Below are 15,615 nucleotides of genomic sequence, written 5' to 3'. Positions count from 1 at the left end.
TTGCGAGGCCCCAGAGGAGAGGCTGAGTCCTCTGTCCCTGCCTGGCTGCTGTGGGGAAGGAAGGAAATGCAGCTCCTCCGTGCCTGCTGGGGCATTGGGAATGTAAAGAGCAAAAGGCTCCTATGTTTGTCAGAGATCATATTTTTTGTCCTTACAAATAGCTGATAGGAGGCAGGGGAGAATTGCATGTATTTCTTCCACATGCTGTATATTGGAAGAAGTATCATATAAGAGCTGATGAAAAATAGCATTTTATTTCAATTCTTTTCATTTAGTTTCTTTCTCCCGTTAGCTGCAGGTTTTTTACACCCAGAATTGCAAACATTCAGCTCTTTATGAAATTACTTTTCTAAGAAAAAGAATATAAAAAGGTTTATGAGCATAAACCAAAGCGTCTCTAATTAATACCTCAGAGAAATATTTTTATTTAACCGTTTCTTAATGCTAGTGTCCTAATATTATAGTGAAATGTGTTAAATTCCCTGCTACTTTGACTTGACTGATGAAAAGAAAGGAAACATCTTCTGTCAGCTACAGTAATCATCCCACTTAAAAGGGAATTGTTTTACATATTTACATAATGTGCTGGTAGTCTGCATGCTCCCCAATTGTACCAATGTTTATAACCAATTAATCTTTAACAAGGTTATCATCATCATGCTTTCATCCCAGGGATTCAGCTTTATATCCAGACCCTCCAAAAAATTTAATGGTGAATTTAAGTATTACTACACCAAAAAGATTGTGCTATTTCTATTAAGCATGCCTCTCTCTGATTTACAGGCAGTTGTAGACTTAAATAAATAGCTGTTTCTCTTCAAACAAAATGAGGGAACAGTTCTGTCTCTCTTTTACATGTCCCTTTTTGATACAAGTTGAAATAGTGTAGCCTGCCGTCCGAAGCCTCTACTAAATTCAAATGTAGGAGTTTGATTGATGTGTTAGTAGCTGTGCATAGAAAGCAAGAAGATGAATTACCCTAGGAAAAACAACTAAAGCTGCCAACTCCAAGCTGTAGAGGAGTCGCCAGGGCAGCAGAGAATAGTCTTCCAAATGTTTTAATAAAGGGAGCAGGAGAAAAAGATCAGTAACTGATTAATCATGTTGCTAGTGTTTTCAGGGACATAGGCTAATAGAGAACCAAATGTTAGGAAAATATGTTTCAAGGGAAGGCCAACAGAAAAATCAGAGGAATGCACCCACTGACAATGTTGTGTAGAGATTTAGAAGGAAATAAATAGGAAAGAAGAGCAGATGAGAGGGCAACTCAGGAAGGATCAAATGAAAACCACACAAATAATTATTTTTAAAGGTCATAGCAATAAAAGAAGAATAAAATGAACAAACTAATGAAAAAACTAGCTTCCTAACATTGTGTTTTCTTGTGAACAGCTATTGTAGGTGTTGCAGGGTTGCTTGTAAATGACAAAATGGCAGAGTCATCTGTGTCCTCAAGTCGTCATGTATAAATTGAATAAATATTGGAAATCTACTCTGACAATGGACTTTGGAAATATTTTTTCATCTTTGACATTGGAATTTCCTAAGCCATTACTTGTCAGCTAACTTTTAGAGGCACTTCCTTCTGCATCCCTTCAGGCTGGTCTCCCCTTTTAGAGAAACATGAACTGGAATTTTGAAGGCAGCAAGATATCACCAAAGCCAGCCAGAGGGAAGAGACTCTTCAGCACGTTATATATATTGAAAATTACCACACTGACATTATCCAGCATCCCTGTGCAGTTGAGACAGTTCTGTTTCAGTGCAATAGCTGAAAAACACTAATTCTGTATCTGACAGAACAGTCATAGTTTCATTTGAAAGATTTAATGAGCTTCATGGTCTTACTGAAGAACAGCAGGGATTTTTTTGTTGTCAGGATGATTTATTACTAATTGTATCTATTAACATTTTTGAAATGTTCAATAATTCCTTCAATACACCTTGTAAATTAATCTTAATAAATATGCAGTAGGAATCAGCTTACCCCAGTAATTGACATTTAATAGCATACAATAGCTATAATTTATGAAGATAACTTCTCGGAGTAGTTTAACTCTTAATTAGCCCTAGGGAATGAGCTAACCCTACAGACAGTTATTTGTTTTTAAAAAGTGTAATGTGAGAACACATGCACGATTTTGTTTTTGCAAATTTCTACAGGGTAAGTTACATGTATGAGAACAGCTAGCAAATGGAAAACAGAAGAGGATAAATATATTTTCACTTTAATCTACTGCATTTATCACGTCCAAATTCACAAGTACAACTTGTTTTTTTTTTTTCATCCATTTTAAAAACATATCATTATTTAATTTTGCTGTGTGGGCAGACTTGGACTAATGTGAATTAGAGGAGACAAGATTCCCAGCAAATCTATTTCTCTAAGAGACTTACAGTGCTCTAGACCAATTTTTAGTGGGGACTCACACGAGATTGACATATGATGATGGTGGTACCAAAGCATGAGAGGAAGCTGTGATTTTAGAGAGAGAGATTCCTTCAGATATCTTGGCCTCATCCCCAAAATACTTTCAAATCTGCTGATACTTGATTTTCACTTCCCAAAACCTCTCTTGATGGTTCTGCAAAACTGATCCAGGGTAACCTCCAAAGAAATCTGGAGATCTCCAGGGGAGAGGCTACGTTCCAAAGTATGAATTGCTTGGGGTAATGTTCTAGCCACATACAGTTACCCACTAATGCTTGTCTTCAGAATGTTTCATTCTAAGCACTCTTATTTCAACTTATTTAACTCATTTAAACAGTTTGTTGCAAAGCCTTTGTTCCTAGTGACATTTTAGTTCTTACTAAAGAAACAGACTTGTGTAATTACATCACTGCTATTAATTATTAGACCTCTCACTTTTCTTGTGATTGCTACCTTTTTGGGGCATGCTGTTTTAACAACAGTGACACATCAGAAGAGAAGACACTTTGAATGAAGTGTATAGCAGCCAAATTCAGCTTTCAGATGTTGCTGTCTTTTTCTAATATTACCAAGCCAACATGTTTCAATTTATTTTATGTATAAAACTATATTTACTATGCAAACCCACTTAACTAATAAGCAAAGTAATAATTAGTGTCAGATTGCTTAATAATATGACTTTATTTCTGTTTGATTCTATTTCTAGTTCCTTTAGTTATCTTTTATGAGGTCATGCATCTTCCACATTAGTACTCCTGTATTTTGAGGCTGCATTTCCATTGTGGTGATTTTACTTGTAATCTTCCTATCTTTCTCTCTCTCGTTCTCTCTCTCTGTCCCTCACTCCCCCTCTCCCCTTCCCTTCCCTTTTTTTCTTTGATTATTTTTCTGGCCATACTTTGCCAGCTGTGCACAACCATTCAATTTCTGAACTGTCCTTTCCATTTAAAAATAAATGAATGGCAACACATTCACTTTTACCTTTTGTCAGCCTCATGTCAGTGAGATTCTCTTCTCATTGCAATTACGCAGGAGTCTAAAATAAAGTTTTCAGCCTCACACCATTATACTCATTCCCTGCCCACACCAGTTGCTACTTCCATATAGCTCCATGTGATTTAGGTTTTTCCCAGAAAGCATCAAGTACTGATTCCTTCTACCAGCTCATTTCAAGGTTCAGGGAAATTGCCTCACCCTTAGAGAGCACAAGGATACATTCAAACAGTATGAGGTACATTTTCAAAGTGGTACTTAGGAATTACACATCTCATTAGCAAATAATTGAGATTCATCAGCACAACTCACTTGCTCCTTGGAAAATGTTCCTCCATAAAACCTATAATTTGCTGAAGTTAAAAGAGGGCCAACTAAGTTAGATTGCATCTTAATTTTCAGTGAAAGCATATGTATGTGCCTGGAAGTTCTGAATCAGCTTTAATCCTGGGTAAATGCTCTGACTCCCCTGTCACTGCCACTTACCCTGGCCTATTGCACATGGAGGTGTCATGCATTCCTTCTCTTACAGCAAGAAGGCATATGGAGGAAAAAGTGTAGCTCTTCTGCCCGATACTCAACTGTACATGCAAAAAGACTTTGTCCATTTTTATTGCACTGCCTGGCTCACCACAGAAAATTAAGGAAAGGTTGGGGCTTGGAGGAGATAGGGAGCTTGCTACTGCATAAACTGAAAAACAAACAAAAAAACCTGAGAAATTATACCAGGAAGAAATATTCTTAAATAATAAAAAGGCTCACTGATTAGTGCTCCGCCACAAAACAGAGTTTTTCTGTGTCTGAGCTCCTGCTGTCATTGAGGTTCTTCTAAAGCTATCGGGTCCAAATACTCCCACCTCCAGTACCAGGTGCAGTTCTGTCGACTTCTACAGTTACTTAACATTAACCGGGATGCTAGAGGGCAAGATTTGGCTTACTGCTTACGTAACCAATAAAATAGTATGAAATTTCCATTTTCCACCTGAGACTGTTGAACACTGAAGCATAGACTCTCCCAACACAATCTGCTTGGTGCTTGCACTGAGTGGGCTCACCTCATGGGCAGCAGCCCAAGGAATTTTAAATTCTGTTCTCACATTCTGGACTATGCTTCTCTTATTTTGGTATAGCTAGGTATCAATTCCCATGTAACAGCTTGAACAGGTTCTTTGTCAATTCTTGTATCTGTTGTATCACCCAAGAGAAATCACTTATGCATATTGCTTTAGAGTGTTATCTTGAACAGAGATGAGTTTCTAAGCTGGTGTCATTGTAAAAGGAAAAAGCAGCAGCCTTGATTCTTGATACTATATACAGAAATATTACAGAATGACGAAAAAGATATGCTAAACAAGTTTTTTTTTATTTTTCTTGGTAGGCTGAGTGATTATATGGGGGAGGTGTTCTATGAGTCTTTTCATTGGGAAAGGCTCTTAGGCTCATGTCATTATACTTGCTTGTATACATCACTTGGTCCTAGCCAAACCGAAAAGGTATATTTTCTGGAATTCCACGGGAGTGTTCTAGCACAGTGTTCCTTCATCTAAGATCAGTGGTAATCTTGGTTATGAAACTTGGTATGTCGAAGTGTGACCAACCTCCTCTCCTCCCCACCCCCTCCCCCAATTAATATATGTTGTGTATAACCCACATTATTTCTAAAATTTTACTTTATTGATAATCAATATAATGACAACAGAATAAAATCTCAGAATAGTCCCTCTAAGGAGGAAGCTCTAGGAGAAGCTTTATGTGGAATGCTAAATTCTTGTAAGGCAAAAGATAAGAGTGCCCTGCATCTTTATGCAGCATCATGCCCTGATAAAAAAATGTAGGTTTTAGTAAGATAACCGTGTTTTCTACTGTTGCTTGTAGCTTTGAAATACTGCTGCCCAAACATAATAACATATTGAAAAGGTGGTTTATACTTATAAATGTATATGTATATGTTTTACTCATTAATCTGTGTCCTCTAGAAAAACAAAGATTATTTCTGTCTACCTTTTCCCCAGTGGGGATACCCAGCCCTTACACTCCTTCACTATGAGTTGATAATAACAGGTATGCATGATGTAGCAAGCTGAGAAAAACATCATAAAGATGAATTACAGCATCTGTGAAGGGACATGGTGAACTGAGATCAACTTCACATCAGTGTATAAATTGACACACAGTAGAAAAGCATTTCATGGGGCTTGGCATGTATCTTAAGTGGGACAGCCGTCTCGAAGTACAAATAAATAAAAAGCAATTGTATGTGAAAGTTGCATTTCAGAAACACTCAAATTTGCCCTATATGTGCTCTTTTATGTCAGCATTTGATATTTTTTGGCAACAGTAAGTATTGAAATTTATATAATCTCTTTATTAGAGATTTCTTAGCATTTCTTGAAGTGAGCATTTTAACAGAGACAGGCAGCTACCCTATTTGGATAACTGAGCATCTCTCTCCATTAGTATAACTCTCTCTGTTTTCCTTATCCTTCTGTCTGATACATTATCTTTTAGGGATAGGATGGACTATGAGAGGACAGAGAATTTATAAAAGAGTCCTGAAAAAAACCCAACTTTTCAGCTTCAAACTTAGTTCCATTTTTTCCAACAAAGTATTAAGATTCAGCATTAGACAATATGCTACCTCTTTTTAAATTAAAACCAAAACCTCTTGACTGTCAGAAAAAGAGAGAGTGAGGAAGTATAGGTTTTATGTGTGTGCTTATTCATAGACTGCAGAGGGGCACGATGATGGCAACATGCTTAAAGCAAACCAGATTTAAAGAGAATAAAACAGTTTGATTCCATTTTGGGACAGGCAGTTTATAAACTTGCTAGGGTGTCCCTCCTCTTTATTCTTCCACTGATTTCTCTTACATTTGTTTTCTTTGTAATCTGTTTATCTAATTCCTCTTTATTGCACGTCAAAATGAAGCTCTTATGTTTAAAATACATGGATTGGAACCATCCTCCTTTGTACGATAGTCTGTGCGCATGTTTTTAAGGCAGGCCCACACACATTCCTTCAGAAAACCTCTTTCCTTCTGAACCACCTATCTACTTCTGAATTGAAGCTTAATTGTGTAAGTCTGGCTGCTGCTTTATGTATGTGGTTAGAAGGATGTGAAAATACTTGCTGCTCAAAAGCAAGAAGTGCCCCAGCTGACTGACCTTTGCTCCTGGTGAATCTTTTCTACTCCTACCAGAAGAGGAGAAAAGCATATTAGTTTTGCAAACCTAGTAGCCTTGCCAGTCATTTATTAATGATTTCTATACAGGGGTAGGTGAAGCTATGAAGATGAAAACACATGAGACACAAAGTGCTGCCTAGGAAGTGTTAATGGGCTAACAAGTGGGTTATGGCCCCAGCCCTCCCAGCAGTGAATGATCCACGGGTGCCATTCGCCCTCCTTGGCAGCCACTGCGGTGAAAGTTGTGATCTCCTGCAGAAGTGCATCTACTTCATCTTTGCTTCAACTTCTGCTTCTAAGTGGCACACTAAAGTCAGATATCTGCTATTATAAAACAGCAAAGACTTTTTAATTTTTAAACCACTGCTAAATTATTCAGAAGTGCTTACTGAAGAATTACTTGACCAGATCAGGAAGCTATGAGCCATCCCCACCTATTCTGTGACTACCTAAAAATTACCATAGTAGTACAGGTTGGAAGGAGAGGAAAGCCCTGATGCCTTTTTGAAATCTGTTATTGAGAAATATATATTGTATATTGGAGAGACATATCTTAGCATCAAAGTTCCTACAGTCGTATCTTGAGTATTAGTTCCCTGAGGTACATGAGTGGAGTTAGGAAAAGAGTTTCATGGATTTCGCATTATTTTTATAAAAATGACCTTGTTTCATGGGTAGGGAGAAATGTTGTCGGTTTCCCTGAGATGAACACGAAGAAACTAGGAACACTAAAAAAAAAGGTACTTAGACTGTGATAGTAGTCAGAGGCTGATTCACAGTTTTGATAAGGCAATGATTCTGTGGGAGAGGGATTTATCTGCAGTGTGTTTGCACTCCTGATCTCTCCTTCAGCTTCAGCTCTGCTCTGTCACCACTCCCTTTGAGTGTCCTGGAAACCCTCAAGCTCTGTGCTCCTAAGAGGAAATAGCCCTCCCTTAATCGTGTAGTAGTGTTTTGTTGTCTAAGTGGACATTGGTTTTTCCAGTTTCTAGCAGAATTTATTTCTTGCGTTATGTTTAGGTTATCATTTGGTATATAACTTAACTCCACAAATGCTCCCAGGTAGTTGGACTTTTACAAAGAAACAATACTTAATTAATATAACAGCCTACAATATGACAGTGGTTTTTCTAGTTATAAAGCAGTTTCCCTTCTTTATTGGACAAATGGACAGACAGGAGGAACAGTATTGTGAGAGCTAAAGCTTTTTTTGCAGAATGTTTTATGCTTATATGCTTGAATTAATGTATGTTTTTTTTATGACTGCCTCTGTTTTTATCAGTTGAATTAGGAAAAGTATAAAAAAATCACACATGTTACTTTGAGGGTATTTCTTGTATTTTGTTGTTATTTTTATCATATATTCTGATACCACATCCTTAGCTGAGCCAAGTCCCAGGCTTAACTCAAGCAAATGCTTTATAAAACAGATGCACAATGGCCATTGCTCTGTGACATTCGAATGATATGAAGTCACATGAAAGGTACAGTCTGCCTCCCACTCTCCAGAATGGAAGTTTTTCTTATGGAATTATGTTTAGGGAGGATTTGTCACAAATTAGACCTAAAGCTCATACTAAAATATTATTTTTTTTAGTTAAAATAAAATGTTAAAAGATTAAATGTTACAACAACAAAAAAAATTAAATGCAAAGTTTAATGCAGTTGGTAAATTGTGCTGATCCTTGTCCCAGTGATGTACATAATCTCCTTGTGTAAAAGAAAATGTACAGCAATTGTAATATATGTGAGAAATATAAGGAACCCATCCACTATTAGATCCAGATGCAGATATATCGAAACTTGTCTTGTATCTGTGTTGCATTCACTCTCTGCATTATCTTTAGTGTTTTTCCGGCTAACACAGAATCAACACTCCTTGTGCTCCAACAGAGACTGAGTCTGAAAAATCTAGTTACCTTGTTAACCATGTGCACTCCCTAAGGGTTTGTTAATAAAGGAGTCCTTTTGAATTATGGTATTTTTAATGCATAAAATATGCTCCAAGTAAGACATTAATATGTTCTTTTTTATCTCATTTTTAAAGAAAAGTACAGATCAGCAAGGTGCTACAACATGTTACAGAATATATTGATGTTTTAGTGTGTTTTGATACTACCGCAGCTGAAAAGCAAAAGAAGCTCAGATATAATGCTTGTTTCATTACAAGTTCTTCAGAAAAAAAAGAAAACCTGAATTTATAATTAAGGTAAAACTGTGACAAATTTTAGTGCTTTTAAGAATTATTTTTTCTTTTCTAAAAGACAAAAATTTTTTTCCGAAGAGAATTTTAATCTGATGCTTGCAGTCATAGAGTATGGAGTAGTTTCACTGGCTGCATAGGTCTGAAGACATGAAACAGGCCAGAGTTCAAGGGTCTGATGCCAAAAGTAAACATTTAATCTTGCAAATTCTTGTTGATTAGAGTACTTCCCATGGATATCACTTTACCACAATAAGGGTTTCTTCTAGGGAGTATGTACCAAAGGGTGTAATCATAGTGCTATTCCTTTGTGTGCAGTTCCAACCCAAGGAAGGCAAAGGAACAAACTGTTTTCTCAAGATTAGCAAGGAACAGAAGTTACCTCCCTGGCCAGGCTGTCTTGTTGCCTCCGTATGACGTATAAAGCAGAGCAGCTTGCCTGGTGTTCCGTCCATCCATTCCCCCCCCCCACACCCCGAAAAGGACAAACACAAAACATCTACTAGGGATCTCTAGGAGGTGGAGTTAGGGAGGCAGAACACTCGGCTCTGCAAGGAAGGAAAAAACAACTACTTCAGTAAACCTATATTTACTATAGTGAGAAAAATTAATCAGAATTTTTAAAATCCACAGAAAGCTACCATCCTATTAAAAATAACCCTCCCCTGTCACTAGTCTAGTGGATAATTATACAATTAAAAATGTTGGAAATGTCATTACTAGAATTAGATTAGGGAAATTTCACTTAATAGAATAAGAGTCTCCCTGGTGACGGTGGCTGGGGGTATCTAGACAGGCAGTGAAATGCCCCATCCCTGCCTCCTCATCCCTCGGCACGTTGCTGGCTGCCAGGGGTGAACCCCGAGGGCAGTTCTGGGGTTACATCCCCAGACACATCACAGGGCATTATTCCAGGGCATAAATTGTATTTGCTAGCATGGATGTCTTGTGAGAAATAGTGCACTGGCACTCCACAAATCTGAGTTAAGTATTCTCTATATTTAGTTGGTTAAATATAGCAGTAAAGTCAACTGGGAAATCTTAAGTTCTGCTGTGGAGAGCAGAGCTATTAAGAAGCCACACAGCTGTGGCGTTTAAAATGGCAATACACTCACTCATTGGACCTTTTGTCTCATTTGCTTAGCTACCCAAATTTACAGTAAAACCATAGTGTTTCTTCTGTTTGTTCATATGATCTTATTATTGAAAATTTTCCTTGACACATCTTCTATCAAGCAAAAGTGTTCATCCATAGGATGCTGGATAGCCTGGCCAGTGACTCTCTGGGCATCTTCTATTCATATGCCTCAGTCACAGAAATACGACACGCTATGAAAGATTGAGAAGGTCTCTTGCTGAGGACTCAGGATATTATTGATTTCCTTGATGACAGAGGCAATCAGGATGTTTGTGCAATGTGTGTATTTGACAAATAAGAGCCACAGGGGTGTTTAAGTTGCAGGAGCAGAGAGACTCCATCTGCTTTACAAATTTCATAACATTGATACAGAATGTGCACAAACTGTTCCCCAAATGCTATTAGTTGCCAAGCATAGTTATCATAAGTGGTGGTAGAAGACTTAAAATCAACATGAATTACCAAGCCTGCATATTTTTATAGGAGACAGAAATAAATGGCAAATTTCCTCAGATTTGGTTTTGATGCCCATTTAAGGAAGACATTTACTTAGTGGGCTATAGCCACTTAAATCTGAAACTCCTCCACTGAAAGGACTGTATATTAATTTCCAAATGGCTGTGTTTTGCATTCTTGGTTTTCTGAAAGATACAGCAGATAATCAGTGTGCTCCCTGAGGAGGTCAGTGCACCTTAGCAACCAGAAACTTCAGCACTTGTAATAATTCTAATACTGGTCCTCAGTATCACTCAGAAAAGTTTGTTCAACCTACACAGAACTTCTGAAACAAAATGTTCCAGTTTCACATGAATTTCTGAGAAAGCAAGTTCTCTCCTATACTTGTTCTGAGATACAAACTGGGGTTTTAGAGGGCTTGGTGGGAAATAAATCTGTTCTGAGCAAATAGTTAATTGATATATGTGACAGATTTCTTAAGCATTCCTTTCTTTAGCTATATTCACATCTAGGTTCTTTGCACTTGTTTATTCACCCTGAGCTCTGTGTTAAGATTAACATGCTGTCACAGCTAATGCACAAGGAATGTAATTATCTGTTTCCCCTGGTTCATTTTTCAAATGCTTGGATTTTGGCATAGTTGGAGGTTCTCATCTGTTCATCTTTTCACTTCTATTATAATTCATCCCAGTAGAAAGAAAAAAGACAAAGTAAAATTCTGCTCACATCTTTGGTACATTTTCTTGCAACTCTTATTGCAGCCAAAGCCTATTTCAGATGCTCCCGCTCTTCCCCAGTCTCTTATTTGTTCTGCCATGATGCAGTTTACCATCCACTCAGTTGCACAGATGCAACTGTTTGTGGGTCTATGCAGTAAAATGGGTCGTGAAATTACCAGGTTTAAGTTGTTTGGGGTTTGGGGTTTTTTTCTTAAAGAGCACACAAAGGAGAAGGGAAAGTGAAGAGGACAAGGGCAGGTCAACTCTGCTTCTAAGGTGAAAATTATTTATGGAATTACATCCGTACCAGTTGTAACTCATCTCTTGTGCTCCATAGTACAGACAATACCATAATGGCTAATACAGCCTAGTACAGTAATGGCAAGACAAAATCATGTATATTGATGGTAGAGTCATTCCTTTCCTGACAGGTCCCAGCCAAGCACTTGCCATTTGGTGTGTATTTACATTCTAAAGATCCGTGGGTGAGGGGAGCAGCAGCCCTCTGCCGGGTTTCGTCTCTGTGCTAATCAGTTATCTTTTAGAGGCAGAAACTGAACCTCCACTTTTTTTTCAGCGTGATGTACCACTGCAGTGTACAGCACAGGGAAAAATGAGACTGTAGATGACATACTAACTTTGGACCTGGTTTTGGCCTCAGAAAAAGTCCAATCAGAAGGTGTCCACAAGAATTGCACTTTCCAGCACTGCTTGCTGTCTTTCATTTATGTTATTTTGTCATTTCCTTTATCATTTCCAGTACGTGCAAATGCTGTGTGTGTTCCCATGGGTGCTTTATATACTGCATAGTGTCAGAAGTTCTTATACAAAATACCTGCAGGACTGAGCCTATCATGCTATCATTGTTTTATTTTGCTTTGTTGAGTCTTTTTTCTTTTAAAAAATAGATATAATTTTGCTTTCCTTTGTGGGATCATTTTTTTTTTTTCTACAGAGCTCTATCTAACGAGGTTATTTTTTGTGATGAGAATCCTGCTATGATAAAGAAGATAGCAGGAAACCAGCCTAACCCCAGTGAGCTCTGTTCATCCTTGCATAATTGTGAACAATATCTGATTTTGTTTAGCTTCTCTACTTTGTAGTGCTCTCTCTCGCAATCCTATCAAGCCTTGATTCAACAGCCAATGATTTTTTATTTGTTTCTTGGGAGAGTTTTGGGGGCTCTGGGAGACAGTTATTGATGAGCCTGAGTTTTATTGCTCAGGAAACACTGACATTGCCCTTTGATAACTATTCTTTTGTCTTCTGTCTAGTGAATCATATGACACACATGTTCATGGCAGATAAAATGCTGTCACAGGTGGACTTGCACTTAAACTCAACAAATGCTGATAAAATGTCTGAGTGAGTGACTAGATTGTGTTTTAAGCTGTTGCACAAAAAAAGGGGGGGGGGGTTCTAAAAGATTTCTAAACCCAGAGGGACTCATCAATACCCTTATTACATCATGCTTTCTAACATCAAGTGCCCAATTTACTGCTGCTCAGCAATCCAGATTTACTGTTCCTTCTCTCCATCAGCAAGAACGGAGATTCAGTCCCTCCCATTAGGCAGACAAATGAAAAGGCTGTTAAACTGCATGGAAGTGATATTTGTATTTCCTTGTGTTTTGTGCATCTAGAGTGCACTGTGTCAAAGTGAGTAATGAATGTAAGCGGAATGGTGTTATGGCAATAATGAAGACGGTCTCTAAGTTGGATGGTCAGTAAATGTGTTGGAATCGTGACACTAACAAAGAGAAATGTTCCTATCTATGCCTGTTGCTTTATCTTTCTCTTTAGATCAATAAACTCACTCTAGTTGCTTTATTCTGCTTTGGACTGTACAATTGAATTGTGTCCTGTGCTTCCCTCTGTCTCCTGATGCATAATGCAGAAGGTTCTCTATGTCATGACAGGAAATTCAGCCTCATTTAGTTCATAGGTAATTTGCATTGCCAGCACCCAGTCTTGGTGCCTTGCAACTCCATTCTTTTCATTCTCCCTCTTTTTCAGAAATTAGGGATCTCATTTTCTAACTGAGTCTTGTGTATTGACCTACACACCATTTTCCCTTACACAGAGAAAAAGAGATTGAGGCTCTTTATAATGTAGTCTTCATCCTGCTTCGATTTTTTACTTTCTCTTGCTCCTTTTTCAGGCCCTGTAATCACCTATTTGTAACATAGAAAAGTTAGTCTCTCTGCTGAAGGCAACTGCCCATCTTCTACATATTACCCAAATAGTTTCTGATGCCTGCTTCATGCTGATTAATTTCTCTGCAAGAGATCTTGCATCTTTAAAACAAGATCAGAAGCTGCTGGTTACCTGTAATGGTATTGCCAATACAGTTAACTTCTAAGTGCAAATAAAGGCAAAAAAAGAGGGGGAAGAAACAGTTGTTAAGCACTGAGTAGGATGAAACAGGTAGTTTTAGGAAAGTTTTTTAAGGTAACAATAGCAATAGCACTAAGAGATACAGATCTGCTGTAAACCTCCACGTCTGTTGTTCTGAATTATTTACTGAATTGCTAAAAATACTTCATAGTTGGTTGTATTTGGAAAGGTGATGCTACAATGTCCAATATTTTTGCCTCATTTTTTACATAAAATATTTGGTATCTGACTTGCAGTATAAATCAAAAGATTTTTTTTTTATCCACTAGACATCCACAATCTGTAAACAAACTGGTTTTATCTGCTTTAATGGTTGCAGTAGTTTGCGTGCCAGACTGGAGTCCATGTCACTGTAACTTCTGCAGTGCTAACTCCTGCAGGCAGGTTTAGGGGCTTGTTGCCCTCAAACAGGCATCTGAAGCCTACTTACTCTGTTAGAAGGGATTTTTTTTCGTATTCACTGACAATTGCATTGGACTTCAGTGTAAGGTCCAACTTAAGTTGAAACTGCCTCATCCTATCTCACAAACTGGAGAATGAGGGATACAAGGAGAGCAAAAAAGGAGGAGAGACTCTACCTTCCGCTTCCTCCATCCCCAGAAGGTAGAAAGGAAGGGTGGGCAGTTCCCCACCAGTGCCTCACCTTTCATTTGGAAAAGCAACCAAAATGATCAGAGCATATAGCTCTGACTGTTGATACCACCGCCCTGTTCCCAGCACTGGGAGAGGCACAGGCGATAGCTGGGACTGTGCACAACACTCCAGAAGTCTCACCCACTAGAACTGGGAGAGTGATAGCTGCAGCTGAGTCCTCACTAGCTTTTGTCAGTGTGGTCCTTTCTCCTTTATGCTGGGGGTGCCATTACCCTGCTGCTGTTTGTGCCTTGACTTTCCCAATCCAGCCTGCGCAGCCTCTGTGAACGACTGAGCAAAGGCTGCTTCATTCCGTGCTCAGGCTCAATTCCCCTCCCAAAGGAGCCATGGGAAGGCTCTCCCACGGATGTCTGTGAGAGCTCTTCAGCCCTTTTTACTACTGCCACCAGAAAAGACATCCTTAGTCTTTGACATTCCAATGCTGCATTTGCTGTGGTAAATATCATGTTGAGCAGTGTGTGTTAAGTGCACATGCTGGCTATCATTTTTCATTGCTCTAAATCTTGTAAAGTCTCTGTGCCAGTACAAAATGGATGTCAGATACTGATCTAGCAGCACTTTGCACCCAGGACTTGTTGTTTTATTGTGTGGCGGGATAATTTATCAACCTATACCCAAAGTACCTTCTTCCCTGGAGATAGATATTTAAAGTCAGCTGCTTAGAACTTTAACTTCTTTCAGTAATATGAATTATCAAAATGTGTAACTGTTCGAGATATTTTATTTTCTAAAATGGTTAGTGTATGTGTACTGTGACTAATTACCTATCAAATTTCATATGCATGTTTACTGGTCACAAACAGGATTTGTTTACCTTAGTATAATTTGGATTCTGCACCAAAATACTATCTTTTCCCCCTTTGTTTAACTCTTTCAATACTGCACTTAGAATAGTATTTCCCACATTCATTCAGCCAGAGCTGGACTGCTCTCATTTACACAGTGGAAAAAAGGCAACTCAGATGAGGGCAGATTCTGGCCCAGAGAATTACATAAATGCTGACGACATAAGTACCATCTCATGTGAAATGGAACTTCTGTGTACCTTGTTGGGAATTAGTAGATGAGCAAAGAATATTTTTTTTAATTTCCTCTGGTTTTACTTAATGCTTATGAAGCATTTTCTTGGCTCACACAACAGTGGCCTCAAGAAAAATGGCTGTGTGGAAAAGATATTAAAAAATATCAAAGCTGTTAGTGCAATGCAAAGTATTTCCAGAAAAGGTTAAAATGTCCCATGTGGAATCACCTTCTTCTAATAAAAAATTTGGAGCACATCAGCTTGGTGTTCCTACACATATTGTGTCATACTGGGGGAGTTCCATGTGCCTGACCAGAAAACACTGACATACATTCCTATTTAAATACATTTTTCTGTCTCCATCTTCCTATTGTTCTAGGTAATATATTCCATACAAGATGAATTAAGCAACATACTTC

At 38.2% G+C, this 15,615-nt stretch overlaps 1 protein-coding gene across 1 annotated transcript in view; it reads right to left on the bottom strand.

Annotated features, from left to right (window-relative positions):
• The window catches only part of SHISA9 (shisa family member 9), a 189,301-nt gene that overhangs the window by 46,899 nt on the left and 126,787 nt on the right, over positions 1 to 15,615 (bottom strand). The gene's annotated exons all lie outside the window — the stretch shown is intronic.

This window comes from Gavia stellata, chromosome 18 (genome assembly GCF_030936135.1).
Source record: "Gavia stellata isolate bGavSte3 chromosome 18, bGavSte3.hap2, whole genome shotgun sequence".
Classification (NCBI taxonomy): Eukaryota; Metazoa; Chordata; class Aves; order Gaviiformes; family Gaviidae; genus Gavia; species Gavia stellata.
Note: the sequence above shows the minus strand (reverse complement) of the source record. Positions and strands in the feature narration are given on the sequence as shown.